A 17,328-nucleotide genomic window follows, 5' to 3' on the forward strand; every position below is an offset into this window, starting at 1 on the left:
TTAGGCTATAAACCGATTCATGCCATATTCGACACGTATGTTAAAGGTCATGAGAGAAGCTGTTGTACAAAATTTCAGCCAAATCGGGTAATACTTGCGCCCTCTAGAGGCTCAAGAAGTCAAGACCCCAGATAGGTTTATATGGCAGCTATATCAGGTTATGGACCGAATTGAACCATTCTTAATACAGTTGTTGGAAGTCATAACAAAACACATTGTGCAATATTTCATTCAAATCGGTTGAAAATTGCGCCCTCTAGACGCTCAAGAAGTCAAGACCCCAGATAGGTTTATATGGCAGCTATATCAGGTTATGGACCGAATTGAACCATTCTTAATACAGTTGTTGGAAGTCATAACAAAACACCTCGTGCCAAGTTTCAGCCAAATCGGATAATAATTGCGCCCTCTATTGGCTCAAGAAGTCAAGACCCCAGATAGGTTTATATGACAGCTGTACCAGGTTATGGACCGATTTCAACCACACTCAGCACAGTTGTTGGAAGACATAATAAGACACCTCGTGCCAAATTTCAGCCAAATCGGATAAGAATTGTGCACTCTAGCTGCTCAAGAAGTCAAGACCCCAGATAGGTTTATATGACAGCTGTATCAGGTTAAGTACCGATTTCAACCATACTCAGCACAGTTGGCGGAAGTCATAATAAAACACCTCGTGCCAAATTTCAGCCAAATCTGATAAGAATTGCGCACTCTAGTGGCTCAAGAAGTCAAGATCCCAGATCGGTTTATATGGCAGCAATATCAAAACGTGGACCGATATTGCCCATTTACAATCCCAACCGACCTACACTAATAATAAAGTATTTGTACAAAATTTCAAGCGGCTAGCTTTACTTCTTCAAAAGTTAGCCTGCTTTCGATTTGTAACTCGCATAACTGTTGGCTGAAGAATCGGACTTCAGCATATATCGCGACAAAAATATAGTAAATTTTAGTAGCTTTCCAAATTAAATCCAAATTTGAAATCGGTTCAGCAATGCTTTCACAAGCTACAAAATAAGAGACTAGCCTTTGCGAAAATTTCTATGAAAAAAAAAGTTGTTGGTCAAATTCCTTGGACGCCATAAAAGGTATCCCGCACAATAGGCCTGTTGTAGGGTTTTAAAGTACTTTACATAAAAAAAATTAAATCTGGCCATAAATGCGCTTTGGACAGCCCGAACAAAATTTTGTAGGGCCGAGGTGGCCAACTTTAAAGGCCCACCAATGGAGCCCTGGGACTTCAAGGGCCCTGAAATTTTGCATATAGCTGGGTAACACAGCTATAACCATGTCAAATTTCATGGAGATATCTGTGTCCGTTTCAACATGGCAAACTTATTTCCACTTATTTTTTTTTTGCATCCCACTGTGCGACGGAAGAAAAGAAGGGTTTAACCGGCTCCCAGGGGACATAAAACCAAAAAAGTTATTTGGGCTTTATGACCAACCTTTAGGCGGTCGTAACGTCCAAACGTTTTTTGGGCATTGTAATCGCTTTGAAAACGTTCAGATGTCCGTGAAGATAAATTTGAATATAACTTAGCCAAGACACAAACCTGACATTTTTACAGAGCTATGTTAAGTGATTAACAGAGCTGGACTGTGCTGGACTGGTCATAGACAGGTGACACAAACTAATACCAGAATTAGCCCGCACCAATCAGAATCAGAAGCTCCCATATTAAAATTATGTTAAATTCAAATAAAACTTTTGGGGCGAAAGGCGTCTAATAACTCCTCACTTCCCCACCTTCTATAAACAGAAACTTAATTGCGCTAAGATTCTTATTAAAAACACAAACTGTTGTTACCGGACAACAAATTTGCACATTCTTATTCTGTAATACTGAACCTCAATGACACGAAATATTTGACACATTTTCTTCTTTATTACATGGTCACTATGGTGACATTCTTATACCATTTTCTAGGTGTTTTCTTTGGAAATTTCACACTGCTCTCACTTTTGGTGTGTCATGGTCGGCAGAGTGAATGAAATGTCTCTTCAAAGAATTTCTATAAAAAAATTCATAAGAGGCGTAAGAAATAGCAGTCATGATGAAAGAAAGAATTTCTAAGTCATTCTTGGAAAAGCCCCTAGCCTTAACATATGAAACTCCTTACGAAAGGGTTAGGTTACTTGGCAATTTAGCTGATCACATATAACTGTCAACTTTACTAAAATTGGAAAAGTCGAAGGCTGTTGGCTATGACGCCGGTGTTGGTGATGGCGATGACGATGGTGGCAAACAAGTGGCTTGACGAGATATAAGTCAGAAAAACATTTTTAATGGCTTTAAGCTATCGACAGCAATTGCCGGCAAATAAGGTTGGTGGTGGTTGACAGCAACCAACAGCCAAGACAGCCACCATCAGCCAACATCAGTACCAGCCTAAAGACAACCAAGAAACCCCATACGAAATAAGGCCAAAAGGGGGACGATGAAGGAGAGGGGACGACATTGATTGAGAAGAAAACATTACTCCATCATAATTATCCATCAGTACTGCCAGCCAAGTTGTTGGAGAAATGAAAAATAAACCAAAGCACTGCACTGCAGAGCGACAAAAGGTGAGGTGAGGTTTGATATGGAAAAAAAAAACCTTGAAGTCATTTAAACCAGTACAAGTCTGCAAGTAAAACGAATGAATTTAAGTACACTTTGATTGGGTGTAATCGCCGGCGTCACCGCCATCAAAGTCCGTGGTCGTCGTGCTGGGTTTGTTATGACTGTGGCAGGCTTATGCGCGTTGCAGCCATCACATCACCCAAGCCACCTCAATAATGGAGGCTGCCTTCTGCTGATCTGTTGCTCTGGTGTCGACCCCAAACGAATTACTATGAATGGAGAAACTTTTATGGGTTTTAAAAAAATAATAAAGAAATAATAACATCCAATAACAGCATTCAACGCGCGTCAATACAAACAAGCAGCCAACACCAAATCGAAGGGGAAAAAAATAGAAAACCTTAAATAATGAGAAATTCAATATCATCACCCCCAAACAAAGCATCGCTGAAGTATCTGCCAAGTACCAATAATAATAATAATAAAAATGTTACTTTGGGATTTGATTAAATTAAACTCTTTTTTTTGTGTGGTAGTTTCCTCATGATGGCCCCAAGCAGGTATTTGATTAGTTTTGAAATACAGTTGCCATAAATTCATAATAGCCATAATTAATTTCTCCAAATTATTTGACTTAAAGAGTTTTTTTACCTTGGATATATGGTACATGTATGCGACTGATAAAGTTGGAGTCGATTATCTTCTATCTTGAGGTGACGACTGTTATGTGGCAATGCTTGTTTCTTTAAATGGACAAATATGAGAGAGAGGGGGAATATGACCACTAACCCGCCCTTGATATTAAAATCGTTTTGGTAGATTTTAATGCGTAAATAGGGAGGAACAAGTAAAAGCGTACTAAGTTCGGCCTGGCCGAATCTTATATACCCTCCAACATGGATTGCATTTGTCGAGTTCTTTTCCCGGTATCTCTTCTCAGGCAAACAAGGGATAAAATATATTGCTATGCTATTGGAGTTGTGGTCCGATTCGGACCATAACTGAACTGAAATTTCAGCCAATTCGAATAAGAATGGCACCCTTTAGGGGCTCACGAAGTAAAATAGAGAGATCGGTTTATATGGGAGCTGTACCAGGCTATAGACCCATTCAGACCATATTTAACACGTATGTTGAAGGTCATGTTAGAAGCCGTTGTACAAAATTTCAACCAAATCGGATGATAATTACGCCCTCTAGAGGCTCAAGAAGTCAAGATCCCAGATCGGTTTATATGACAGCTATATCAGGTTATGGACCAATTTGAACCTTACTAAGCAAAGTTGTTGGAAGTCGTAACGAAATACATCATGCCAATTTTCAGCCAAATCGAATAGCAATTGCGCCCTCTAGAGGCTCAAGAAGTCAAGACCCCAGACCGGTTTATATGACAGCTGTATCAGGTTATGGACCGATTTGAATCACACTTAGCATGGTTGTTGGAAGTCAAAATGAAATATGTCATGCCAAATTTCAGCCAAATCGGATAGCAATTGCGCCCTCTAGAGGCTCAAGAAGTCAAGACCCCAGATCGGCTTATATGACAGCTATATCACATTATGAACCGATTTGAATCACACTTAGCATAGTTGTTGGAAGTCAAAATGAAATATGTCATGCCAAATTTCAGCCAAATCGGATAGCAATTGCGCCCTCTAGAGGCTCAAGAAGTCAAGACCCCAGATCGGTTTATATGACAGCTATATCAGGTTATGAACCGATTTGAATCACACTTAGCACAATTGTTGCAAGTCAAGATGAAATACGTCATGCCAAATTTCAGCCAAATCGGATAGCAATTGCGCCCTCTAGAGGCTCAAGAAGTCAAGACCCCAGATCGGTTTATATGACAGCCATATCAGGTTATGAACCGATTTGAACCACACTTAGCACAGTTGTTGGAAGTCGTAACGAAATACGTCATGCAAAATTTCAGCCAAATCGAATAGCAATTGCGCCCTCTAGAGGCTCAAGAAGTCAAGACCCCACATCGGTTTATATGACAGCTATACCAGGTTATGAACCGATTTGAACCTTACTAAGCACAGTTAATGGAAGTCGTAACGAAATACGTCATGCCAAATTTCAGCCAAATCGAATAGCAATTGCGCCCTCTAGGGGCTCAAGAAGTCAAGACCAAAGATCGGTTTATATGACAGCTATATCAGATTCTAAACCGATTTGAATCACACTTAGCACAATTGTTGCAAGTCAAGATGAAATATATGTCATGCCAAATTTCAGCCAAATCGGATAGCAATTGCGCCCTCTAGAGGCTCAAAAAGTCAAGACCCCAGATCGGTTTATATGACAGCTATATCAGGTTATGAACCGATTTAAACCTTACTGAGCACAGTTAATGGAAGTCGTAACGAAATACGTCGTGCCAAATTTCAGCTAAATCGGATAGCAATTGCGCCCTCTAGAGGCTCAAGAAGTCAAGACCCCAGATCGGCTTATATGACAGCTGTATGAGGTTATGGACCGATTTGGACCTTACTAAGCACAGTTATTGGAAGTCGTGACGAAATACGTCGTGCCAAATTTCAGCCAAATCGGATAGCAAATGGGCCCTCTAGAGGCTCAAGAAGTCAAGACCCCAGATCGGCTTATATGACAGCTATATCAGATTCTAAACCGATTTGAATCACACTTAGCACAGTTGTTGCAAGTCAAAATGAAATACGTCATGCCAAATTTCAGCCAAATCGGATAGCAATTTCGCCCTCTAGAGGCTCAAGAAGTCAAGACCCCAGATCGGTTTATAGGACAGCTATATCAGGTTATGAACAGATTTGAACCATACTTAAAAATGATAAGAAAATCCCTCATGCAAAGTTTCAGCCAAAGTAACCTTGCAATCGGTAGGTGCCGGGAGGAAAGGGGTTAGGAGAAACATATATTTCCTAGAAAGAAAAAGAAAATGGAAAGACGTGAGTGTGAGTGAGTTGAGATGTTGAGGAGTCAGAATGAAATCCAGAAATTTTACCAAAGAATCCAACACCAAACCAAACCAAGTGTTTGGGTGACCACCCCACTGCCCAAAAAACCCCTAACTCGGACATATTTATCCACCGTGGCAATATGGGGTCCAAATGAAAGGTCTCTGGGAGTAGAGCACGAATCCGATATCAACATTCGGGACAAAGTGTCTATGGGCCCACACCCTAAATAGGACATATTTACAGACTATTTTAATATGCGGGTAAAAAAGTGGTATTTTAGAGTAGATCATCAATCTGATATAAATTTTCAGGGCCATGTCGCTAAGTGGCCGTCCCATCCCGCAAAACACCCCCATTGTCCTGCATACCTAGAGCGTGAAGGGAGGTCAGAGTGGTGTTTATCCCCAAGGCGCGAAGAACAAACTACAGTTCTGTGAAGGATTATAGGCCAATCTGTCTATCATCGTTTTAACTTAAAGCACTGCAAAGACTGGCTGACCTGAAGGTGAGCGAGGGACTAACAGCAGAGAATTTCAGTTGGACACAAAATGCATAGCATAGGTCGCTGGAGACGGATATACATAAAGTTGTAAGAGAGGTTGAGATGTCATTCTAGCAGAACGAGTGGTCTTCCTGTTGGAACGATTGTGGCCTTCCTCGATATTGAGGGGGCATTTAATAATGTGGATATAAGGCTAGCTAGTCGCCATCCTGGACGTCGGGGATCCATCCGAGTGTCTCCCGGTGATGGGTAATATACATAGCCGCAAGATTATTAATGCTGAGAAAGGATGGTCAGAAGGCAGGTGACAAGGGGAACGACTTAAGGCTAGGGGGAGTGTGGGGGTCCGGTTCTCTGGAACCTGGTGATGAGCGAAGTCCTATTGGATCTCAACGAAGATGGTTTAAAACCGATCGCATATGCGAACGACTTTGTCCTATTGATTCGAGGCAGATTTCGGTCGACGTTTAGCGAGATTATGGAAAGGTCACTATGGAGTCTATCACGATCTGGTATGAGAAATGGCTTGAGGACCAACCCAAGGAAGATAGAGCTGGTGCTCTTCACTCGCATATATAAGATACCGGATTTCAGACTTTCGTCTTTGGACAGTTCAAGGGAGGTGAAATTCCTTAGCCTAGTCTTTGATTGAAGACTATCCTGGAAAAGGAATACTAAGAAAGGTGCCGAAGGCAATGTGCGCTTTCTACTTCTGCAGGAGGATGTAAATTTTGGTAGTTAGTGGGAAAATGTACACAGCCAGGATGAGACCAGTGCTGACATGTGGAGCACTGGAATGGTAAAAGGCTGTAGAGAAGAGTACACGATGCTGCATTTAGAGGCTGTTGAGGTATGTATTGGGGGCTGGCAGCTTAGGTAGCGCTAAGACTGAGACATCTTGGCATGCTGAGAGAAGGCAGGCACTGGATGTTGAAGATGACAAGGCTATAAATGTGGAGCCGTAAATTTTTAATAGTCTTCTTAGGATATTCAAATAATATTGAATGGTATGAAGGCCACCGTAGCACAGAAATTAGCATGTCCGTCTATAACGCTGAATGCCTGGGTTCGAATCCTGGCGAGACCATCATACAATTTTCACCGACGATTTTCCCCTCCTAATGCTGGCAACATTTGTGAGGTACAATGCCATGTAAAACTTCTCTCCAAAGAGGTATCGCATAGCAGCACGCCGTTCGGACATTGAGCTTAAACTTGAATCGGACTGCACTCATTGATATGTGAGAAGTTTGCCCCTGTTCCTTAGTGGAATGTCCATGGGCAAAATTTGCATTTTTACCAAATGGTATTAAAATTAATGTGAATAAAATAATGGCATTAGTAGGTATTAGGCAAAGTACCATTTTTTCTATCAATGTATACTGTGAGGTATTCAAAGATCGGCTCTGCCGCAATCAATGCATTTTTTATACCCACCACCATAGGATGGGGGTATACTAACCTAGTCATTAAAGCTAGCCGCTTGAAATTTTGCACAGATACTTCCTATTGATGTAGGTGGTTGGGGATTGCAAATGGGCCATGTCGGTTCAGATTTGGATATAGCCCCCATATAAACCGATCTCCCGATTTGACTTCTTGAGCCCCTGGAAGCCACACGTTTTGCCCGATTTGGCTGAAATTTTGCAGCTAGTGTTCCGTTATGACTTCCAACAACTGTGCCAAGTACGGTCTAAATCGGTTGACATCCTGATATAGCTCCCATATAAACTAATCTCCCGATTTGACTTCTTGAGCCCCTGGAAGCCGCAATTTTTGTCCGATTTGGCTGAAATTTTGCAGCTAGTGTTTAGTTATGACTTCCAACAACTGTGCCAAGTATGGTTCGAATCGACCTATAACCTGATATAGCTCCCATATAAACCGATCTCTCGACTATCGTTGTTCGGTTCCTGGAAGCTTTAGTTTTTGCTGGTTTGAATGAATTTTGGTATGTGAAATAAAATTCTGCCCTTCAACTAAATGTAGTTTGTATAAATTTTTAGCAAAAGCCATAGTGGTGAGAGATGTTAACGTTTTTGACTTCTTAATATATAAAATTGATATAATTGAGAACTTTTTTTTTCTAATTTTTATCCGACAAATAAACATTTTCCATTTTATTTTTCTTTATAGGTAATGATTCTGAAATATATGGAGAGTAAGTTGAAAATATGCTTATATACCCTCTTTTGGACGTTGGAAGGCCTAATGATTTCATTGCGTCGACAGACCATTAAAATTGTCATCAAAACCTCTAGGATTTCCTTATAAACCTTACTGAACAAACATTTTAATCTCATACCATTTAAGGAATTTGCCAAAGTTGCATAGTTTTGCTTCTCACTGTAACTAAAACATGTGTTCTACTTCCTTTCTATGAAAGCCATTTATTTATTTCTTAAAGAACATTGCAAATCCACCAGCTCCTTATATGGGAAATTTAATTCACAGGAAACACATTCGATTTAATTTATGATTGTACTTGGAGCAACTTTCTAGCCAACATTAGATTGGCTAGATGGCTAAATCGTAAACGGAAACAAGCAGGAAATTGTCTACGTAGAAGCATATTTTCCTTGGTTTTTCTACACATGCTACCTTCATTCTCTAATTTTCTTAGTTATTATGCTTCGTGGCTTGATTTAAAGTTCAAACTACAACGGATGTATGATGCCCTCTGGAACATAAGAAATCTCACCTTAAGATGCTGGTTGTTTGTTGTTATCTGCCTTAGAGATGATCTAATTTGGAAGAGCTGTCAATAACAAAAGATCAGTTGCTCAATCATCAAAGAGGTGATAACCAACTCCAACGCTCTTTCAGTCATCATGACAGCTTCTCAATTTGCATATGCATTGGCTTGATGTTGTCGACGATGCTAATGAAATTAGACGGCTTATACCAAACTTGAAAAGTTAATCATAGTTTAGAAAAATATTTATGGCTATGGTTTGATACAAAGCGTGCGAGTATTTATAGTCTCTAACGGCAATGTGGCTTAATTACTGTATTTGGGGACAAATGACGACTATATTTGGCTATGGCAGATCTTTTGTATCCTTGAAATATATCCAGCATTTAGCATTATTTTTGCCATTGTTAATACCAACTGGCCTAAATAAACAAAAAGTATTTGGCAATATTTGGAGTTGAATGGTTTCTTCATTAGATAGACGTACTGATTTTGTTTGATCTTCTTGATCTAGATATGTTTAGCCTTAGGTTAGGTTAGGTTGAATGGGTCGCCCACCAAAGGTGAGTTCACTCGGAGGCCCGTTTGGCTCATTGTGGTAGCCTAGAGAGAGAAAGGGAAGAAAAAGGTCGTCGAAGGGCCTAACACAGTTCACTCCCCTGAATTTCGGCGACATCGGGCAATAAATGCACTTTTTATGGCCCCAAAACCTAAAAATCCATAGATCGGTCTATATGACAGCTATATCCAAATCTGATCCGGTCAGGGCCAAATTGAAGAAATATGTCGAAGGGCCTAATGCAACTCACTGTCCCAAATTTCAGCAAAATCGGATAATAAATGTGGTTTTTATGGGCCTAAGACCCTAAATCGGAGGATCGGTCGATATGGCAGCTATAACCAAATCTGGACCAATCTGGGCGAAGGATGTCGAAGGGCCTAACACAACTCACTGTGCCAAATTGCAGCAAAATCGGATAATAAATGTGGCTTTAATGGGCCTAAGACCCTAAATCGAAGCATCGGTCTATATGGCAGCTACAACCAAATCTGGACCGATCTGGGCCAAATTAACGAAGGATGTCCAAGGGTCTAAGAAAACTCACTGTCCCAAATTTCAACAAAATCGGACAATAAATGTGGCTTTTATGGGCCTAAGACCCTAAATCGCTGATCGGTCTGAATGGCAGCTATATCCAAATTAAGACCGATCTGAGCCATATTGACGAAGGATATCGAAGGGCCTAACACAACTCACTGTGCCAAATTTCAGCAAAATCGGATAATAAATGTGGATTTTACGGGCCTAAGACCTTAAATCGGCGGATCGGTCTATATGGCAGCTATAACCAAATCTGGACCGACCTGGGCGAAGGATATCGAAGGGCCTAATACAACTCACTGTGCCAAATTTCAGCAAAATCGGATAATAAATGTGGCTTTTATGGGCCTAAGACCCTAAATCGGAGGATCGGTCTGTATGGCAGCTATATCCAAATTTGAACCGATCTGAGCCAAATTGAAGATGTCGAAGAGCCTAACACAACTCACTGTTCTAAATTTCAGCAAAATCGGATAATAAATGTGGATTTTATGGGCCTAAGACCCTAAATCGGAGGATCGGTCTGTATGGCAGCTATATCGAAATCGGGACCGATCTGAGCCAAATTGAAGAAAGATGTCGAAAAGCCTAAGGCAACTCACTGTTTCAAATTTCAGGAAAATCGGACATTAAATGCGGCTTTTATGGGCTCAAAACTTTAAATCGAGAAATCGGTCTATATAGCAGCTCTTTCCAAATCTGGACCGATCTTGGCCAAATTGACGAAGGATGTCCAAGGGCCAAACACAACTCACTGTACCAAGTTTCATCAAAATCGGATAGTAAATGTGGCTTTTACGGCCCTAAGACCCTAAATCGAAAGATCGGTCTATATGGTAGCTATATCCAAATCTGGACCGATCTGGACCAAATTAACGAAGGACATCGAAGGGCCTAACGCAACTCATTGTTCCAAATTTTGGCAAAATCGGATAATAAATGTGGCTTTTACGGGCCTAAGACCCTAAATCGGAGGATCGGTCTATATGGCAGCTATATCCAAATCTGGACCGATCTTCGCCAAATTGACGAAGGATGTCCAAGGGCCAAACACAACTCACTGTACCAAGTTTCATCAAAATCGGATAATACATATGGCTTTTATGAGCCTAAGACCCTAAATCGCGGATCGGTCTATATGGCAGCTATAACCAAATCTGGACCGATCTGGGCGAAGGCTGTCGAAGGGCCTAACACAACTCACTGTGCCAAATTTAAGCAAAATCGGATAATTAATGTGGCTTTTATTGGCCTAAGACCCAAAATCGGCCGATCGGTCTATATGGGGGCTATATCAAGATGTAGTCCCTGTTCGAACTTAACCTGTTTATGAACAAAAAAAGAATCTGTGCAAAGTTTCAGCTCAATATCTCTATTTTTAAAGACTGTAGTGCGATTTCAACAGACAGATGGACAGACATGTCTAGATCGTCTTAGATTTTTTCGCTGATCAAGAATTTATATATCTTATAGGATCGGAAATGGATATTTCGATGTGTTGCAAACGGAATGACAAAATGAATATACCCCATCCTTCGGTGGTGGGTATAAAAAGACAAAAGACAGGAGGAGTGGAGAAAACCTGAGCTGGAGGTGATGAAACGCCCTTCGCTATGCAAGCACGGACCTACCTACGCCGGAGCCTGTGTTACCCCTCCGTCGGAACCATCCTGTTCCCTCAACAAATCTTAGGAGAAATTCCAGAGGTGCGTTTGCAAGTTCACCCAGATCACAGAAGAAACGGCTCTCCAGAAAGAAAAGCCTACGTCTCTCCAGAAAGGAAAGCCTACGTCTCTCCAGAAAGGAAAGCCTACGTCTCTCCAGAAGGAGAGCCTACGTCTCTCCAGAAGGAGAGCCTACGTCTCTCCAGAAAGGAGAGCCTACGTCTCTCCAGAAAGGAGAGGCTACGTCTCTGCAGACCAGGACAGGAACTAAGCAAGTGCTCAACAGTCTCAGCCTCATCGAGGCAACTCCTACAGAAGTCATTGTGCGGTATCCCCATGCGCGCCGTCAAGTGGTCTATGGCGCAGTGTCCGGTTATGACCCCTGTCAAAGTACCCATCGACCTCTTATCGAACGCCAGCAATTCCCTCGCCCTCCTCTGGTCGATGACCGGCGCCTTCACAGTCCGTCGACCATCCACCGTGTCCCAGCTCGCCGCCCTGGCCAACCCCTCTACTGTGTTCAGTAGCTCGACAAATGGCACGTAGGCAAGACCGATATCTGGTCCGTCCGGCGCAGACGAACCCCTCCATGCCCAGGAACCCATGTCAGCGTTACATCGTGGGGCCGTAGACTTTCCAGTCCGCCATGCATCTCGACCTCACCATCCTCGACCCCAAGGCCTTAAGCGCCGCCATACTGTCCATATAAATTCTGAGTTTCGAGGGCGATAGGCCCTTGCCAGAATTTCTCTTTCGGCAACTGCAATGGCACAAACCTCTGCCTGAATGACCATACACTCGTCCGGCAGTCTCAGAGACATACTGATATTGAGTGCATCAGAGTAGACCCCCAATCCAGTCCCTGACTCCATCTTGGAGACATCTATGTAGATCGCGGTCTTATCTTCCTCAAGTACACCATCCGCCCTCTATTCGTCCCTCTCAGGAAAACAAATCGCGAATGCCCCCACTCCAGTTGCCACTAGTGCCAGGAAGTCGGAGATCCTCCTCAGTCTATCCTCCTTATCCATAACACCTAAAATCCAACTGTGGCCGCAATCATTCTCCTGCAGCATGCCGAGCTCTCTCAGTCTAAGCGCGACCCTGGCGGCGCAGTTCCAAACATAGGCCCCAATGGGCTGCATATCCAGCATCGCTTCCAGGCCTGCCTGCGGTGCGGATCGTAGCGCCCCTGTGATCCCGACGCAGGCCAGTCTTTGGACCTATTGAACTCCTTCGCACGCGTCCTCTTCCCTACGGCGTCCCACCATACCAGTGCTCCATAGACGAGTACTGGTCTCACGATGGCCGTCTACATCCAATAAATAATCTTCGGAGTCACCCCCCACTTCCTACCGAACAACCTCCTGCAGGAATAAACAGCGCACAGTGCCTTATGGCTTCTTTCCTCGGTGTTCCTTTTTCAGGACAGTTTCGACTCGAGGATTATGCCTGGGTACTTCGTCTCCTTCGACAGCCGCAGGGTGACCCCGTCCAAGAGACGGGAGTCTGAACTCCGGTATCTTATATCTAAGCGTAGCACACACCAGGTCCGTCTTCCCTGGGTTGGTCCTCAACCCATTTCTGGTAGCTCATCGCGACAACCTTCTCAGTGACCCTTTCATGATCTCGCTGATCGTTGACATAAACTAGCCTCGGAGCAAAAGCACGACGTCGTTTGCATTAGCGATAATCCTCGTACCGTCCCCACTGAGATCCATCAGGATTTCATTAATCACGAGGTTCCACATCATCGGCGAGAACACCCCTCCTTGGGACATTCCTCTCGTCACCCACCTTCTGACCACACAATCTCCTAAGTTTGTATTAATAATCTTGCCATAAAGCATATCCCGCCATCCTGCCTTAATCCCCGAGCGATGCAGTGCGGCGACTATCGCCCCAATCTCCAGATTATTGAAAGTCCCCTTATATCCAAGAAGGCCGCCAAAGTGTAATCCTTCTGTCGGAGAGATGTCTCGACCTGCTGTACCACTTTGTGGAGGGCCGTCTACACCGACCTGCCTTTGAGGTATGCGTGTTGTGCCCTACTAAAGTTCTCCAGCGTCAATCCCCCTCTCACCTTCAGGTCAATCAGTGTTTCCAGTGTTTTCAGCAAAAACGATGACAGACTAATAGGCCTATAATCCTTCATCATACTGTGGTTTATTCTTCCCGCCTTGAGGATAAAGACCACCTTGACTTCCCTATATTCCCTCGGTATGTAGGACCATGCGTGGTGGACCGTCTCCACCGACCTACCTTTGAGGTATGCGTGTTGTGTCCCACTAAAGTTCTCCGGCGTCAGTCCCCCTCTCACCTTCAGGTCAATCGGTCTTTCCAGTGCTTTCAGCAAAACTGATGACAGACTAATATGCCTATAATCCTTCGTCATACTCTTCCAGCCTTGGGATAAAGATCACTTTGACTTCCCTCCATGCCCTCGGTATGTAGGACCATGCCAGACTTTCCCTGAAAATCAGCTCAAGCCATGTAAGGGGGACACTAAGGCAGCAGTGCCGGGATAATTCCATCAGGACCGGCCGACTTTAATGGCCGAAAATTGCGCACCGCCCATGCTATCGTCTTCTCGTCCACGATGTCCCTGATGAGATCATCCGTTAAGGCCACATGTGTAGGTATTGCGATGTCCTGATTGCCGACCTCTTCCTGGCCGCCCATCAGAAGTTCCACCGTCTCCTGACCACTCTCAGTGTAAGTCCCGTCCGTAATGGGATCCTTTGAGAGCACCTTGAGCAACCTAGATGCCAGACTAGTGCTCTCCAATTCCCCAGAAAAGTTCGCCCAGTAACTCCTTTTTGCTTTTCTCGTCTCCTTCTTGAACTTGCCAAGGGCATCACGATACTCGTCCCAGCCCTCTGTCGTGTTCTCCCTCTTGGCCTTGCTAAGAAGTCTTCTGCTCTCCCTCCTGAACACCTTCAGCTCAGGTGACCACCATGACAGGCTAGTTTTGCGTGGCGTTACTCAGTCGGGACATGCCTTCAAAAAGACCTCGATCAGGCATCCCGTGACGAGATCGACTGCGGTTTCCAGTTCCCTTGCGTCCTCCAGAGGCTCCCTAGGGGGTCCAAATTTCTGCACCATGCCAGACTCGCCCTGAAAATCCGCTCAAGCCAAGGCAGGGTGACTCCAAGGGACTCCTGCAGCAGGGCCGGGATAATTCCGTCAGGATTGGCCGACTTAAATGACCGAAAAGTGCGCACCGCCCATGCTATCGTCTCCTCGTCCACGATGTCCTTGATGAGATCATCCGTTAGATATTGCGACATGTGTAGATATTGCGATGTCCTGATCGCCGACCTCTTCTTGGCCGCCCATCAGAAGTTCCACCGTCTCCTGACCACTCTCAGTGTAAGTCCCGTCCTCCCTCCTCTGGGAGCTAGGCATAATGGGATCCTTTGAGAGCACTTTGAGCAACCTAGATGCCTGCCTAGTGCTTTCCAATTCCCCACAAAATTTCGCCTAGGAACTCCTCTTCGTTTTCTCGTCTCCTTCTTGAACTTGCCAAAGGGCATCACGATACTCGTCTCAGCCCTTTGTAGTGTTCTCCCTCTTGGCCTTGCTAAAAAGTCTTCTGCTCTCCCTCCTGAACACCTTCAGCTCAGGTGACCACCATGATTGGCTAGTTTTGCGTGGCGTTACTCAGTCGGGACATGCCTTCAAAAAGGTCTCGATCAGGCATCCCTTGACGAGATCGACTGCTTTCTCCAGTTCCCTTGCGTCCTCCAGAGGCCCCCTAGGGGGTTCCAATTTCTGCATCTGTTCCCTGAACTTCTCCCAGTCGGTCCTTCTCGGGTTTCTGTATGGCACTCTCATCCCCCTCTTGTGCTCGACGCGAAAACATATCCTAACGTGATCCGAAATGGAGCACCCGGTGGAAACGTTCCAGTCCAACACCTTCACCGAGTCACTATTCGTCTCAAGCGTTATCTCTATAACCTGTTCCCTGATCCGGTTGTAGAAAGTAGGGGCATTTCACCCTTTTGCATACGACTAGGCCCGTGGATAAAATGTCATCAAAAAGTGACTCACCTCTTTCATTGGTATCCGTGCTTCCCCAGAGACTGTGGTGGGCATTGGCCTCGCCCCCTAGCACAAGGTCATGCCCCTTCTCCTTGCACCAGCTGACCAATCAATATCTCCAAGTCTTTGCAACAGATTGACGCATATACCCCCATTTTAAGCTGAAAGTTATACAAATTAAAATCGCAATAACACCATTTTTGTCTTAAGTGTCACCCGTTTGACTTTATACGGTCTGCAGTTGTGAACGATGGAATTGTAGCCAAATAAAAATCAAAATTAGGCAATTGCCATAACTGCTGCCACTGAACAAAACGAAACGCCTTTGTTTTGCATCTAAAAACGGCTGCTGGCAGTTAGCTAAATTAGTAGCCCAAATGCATTCTTAAATTCCTCACGAGCAAGCATTTGTGGCCACCACTAAGCCATTCCATTTGTGGCAAGTGCGTGTAGCTGTCTAAATGGTCATATATCCATCTGTCTGTCTGTCTGTCAGTCTCAGCCAGAGCATTCGTCGATTTATTCACGGGCCTAATAAATCAACCCCTTTGACCTGTGATATCAATTCCAGGCTTGCAGCGATAAACAACAATGCTCATGCGGTCGGATCATAGCCCATTTAGTCTGCATCAGGCAGCCAGCATTGGTAAAAAGAGTTCCCATGCCAAGGCATTGGAGGCCTTTGGAGGCATGACAGCAGTGACCAACCAGAAAGCGGTAGATTTTGTTTAATCTCAGCCAAGTGTTTTGCATTCAATTCTACGTGAGTTGAGTTTTGGCGTTAAAGGTCTTTGTTTTTCAACAACATTTCATGTTGTTAATGTCGGTGTTGTTGTTGTTATTGTTGATGTTGCCTATGCTGTTGCCCATGTTGTTTTGCATTATGTTTTATTATCGCTCTGCACTGTGGCATGGAATTTTGTTAAGCTTTTCAGGTTTTGTTTTGCTTAGCATGGCATGGCACCTTTTTTTCTCTTCTTGGTTAGATTTGACCCAAGGCTGTTTTTCTGCGAATCCTCTGGTGGTTTGTTTGTGGCTCTAGTATTTTTAAATACACATAAATTATAATAAATTTAAAGCTTAAACAAATTTTAACAAAAGATAATGAAAATGAAACTTTGAATATCAAAGCATATAACATTGCGTAATTTTGGTTTGTGGTTAAAATCTTTGCAACATTTTATTACAAATTAGGTTTTTGGACAAAAATTGCAAGACAATGCGGATGAAGGTTGGCCCACTCATAACGTCAAGTGGCAAGAAATGCATAGGGAAAAAAGTTCTAAGATACTGGGAGCTTTCTACTTCGGCGGGAGGATCTCCGCTAGAAAGTGGGGAGTTAACCCAGAGCTGGTTTACCGGTTGTAAAAAGCATCTCTGAGTTAAATGCTGTCATCTGGAGTACTGGTGTGGTGGAAGCCTGTGAATAGGAGGACACATACGTGAAGGTTCAAAATCTGGGCAGCATCGAATTTATGGGAGCAATTAGGTCCAGGTTGCTGTCAGGTTTGTCATAGAGCTGACAAACTATCGTTTAAATAGAAATTGCGCCCTCTAGAGGCTCAAGAAGTCAAGATCCCAGATAAGTTCGTATGACAGCTATATCAGATTATGGTTCGATTTCCACCATACTTAGCACCGTTGTTGGAAGTCTTAACAAAACACCTCATGCAAAATTTGAGCTAAATCGGATAGGAATTACACCCTCTAGAGGCTCAAGAAGTAAACTAGGGAGATCGGTTTATATGGGAGCTGCATCAGGCTATAGACCGATTCAGACCATATTTAACTCGTACGTTG

The 17,328-nt window shown here is 43.7% G+C and overlaps 1 protein-coding gene and 1 long non-coding RNA gene across 2 annotated transcripts in view; one reads left to right on the forward strand and one right to left on the reverse strand.

The window, feature by feature from the left end:
* Positions 1–17,328, forward strand: part of LOC106084663 (probable serine/threonine-protein kinase DDB_G0282963) — a 174,442-nt gene that overhangs the window by 18,479 nt on the left and 138,635 nt on the right. The window lies entirely within an intron of this gene.
* Positions 1–17,328, reverse strand: part of LOC106084665 (uncharacterized) — a 46,588-nt gene that overhangs the window by 3,428 nt on the left and 25,832 nt on the right. Inside the window, exon 2 of the long non-coding RNA XR_001220850.2 lies at positions 15,538–15,689. This is a non-coding gene — a long non-coding RNA (uncharacterized LOC106084665). The remainder of the gene's footprint in view (positions 1–15,537; positions 15,690–17,328) is intronic.

Source organism: Stomoxys calcitrans, chromosome 1, assembly GCF_963082655.1.
Source record: "Stomoxys calcitrans chromosome 1, idStoCalc2.1, whole genome shotgun sequence".
In the NCBI taxonomy this organism is placed as follows: Eukaryota; Metazoa; Arthropoda; class Insecta; order Diptera; family Muscidae; genus Stomoxys; species Stomoxys calcitrans.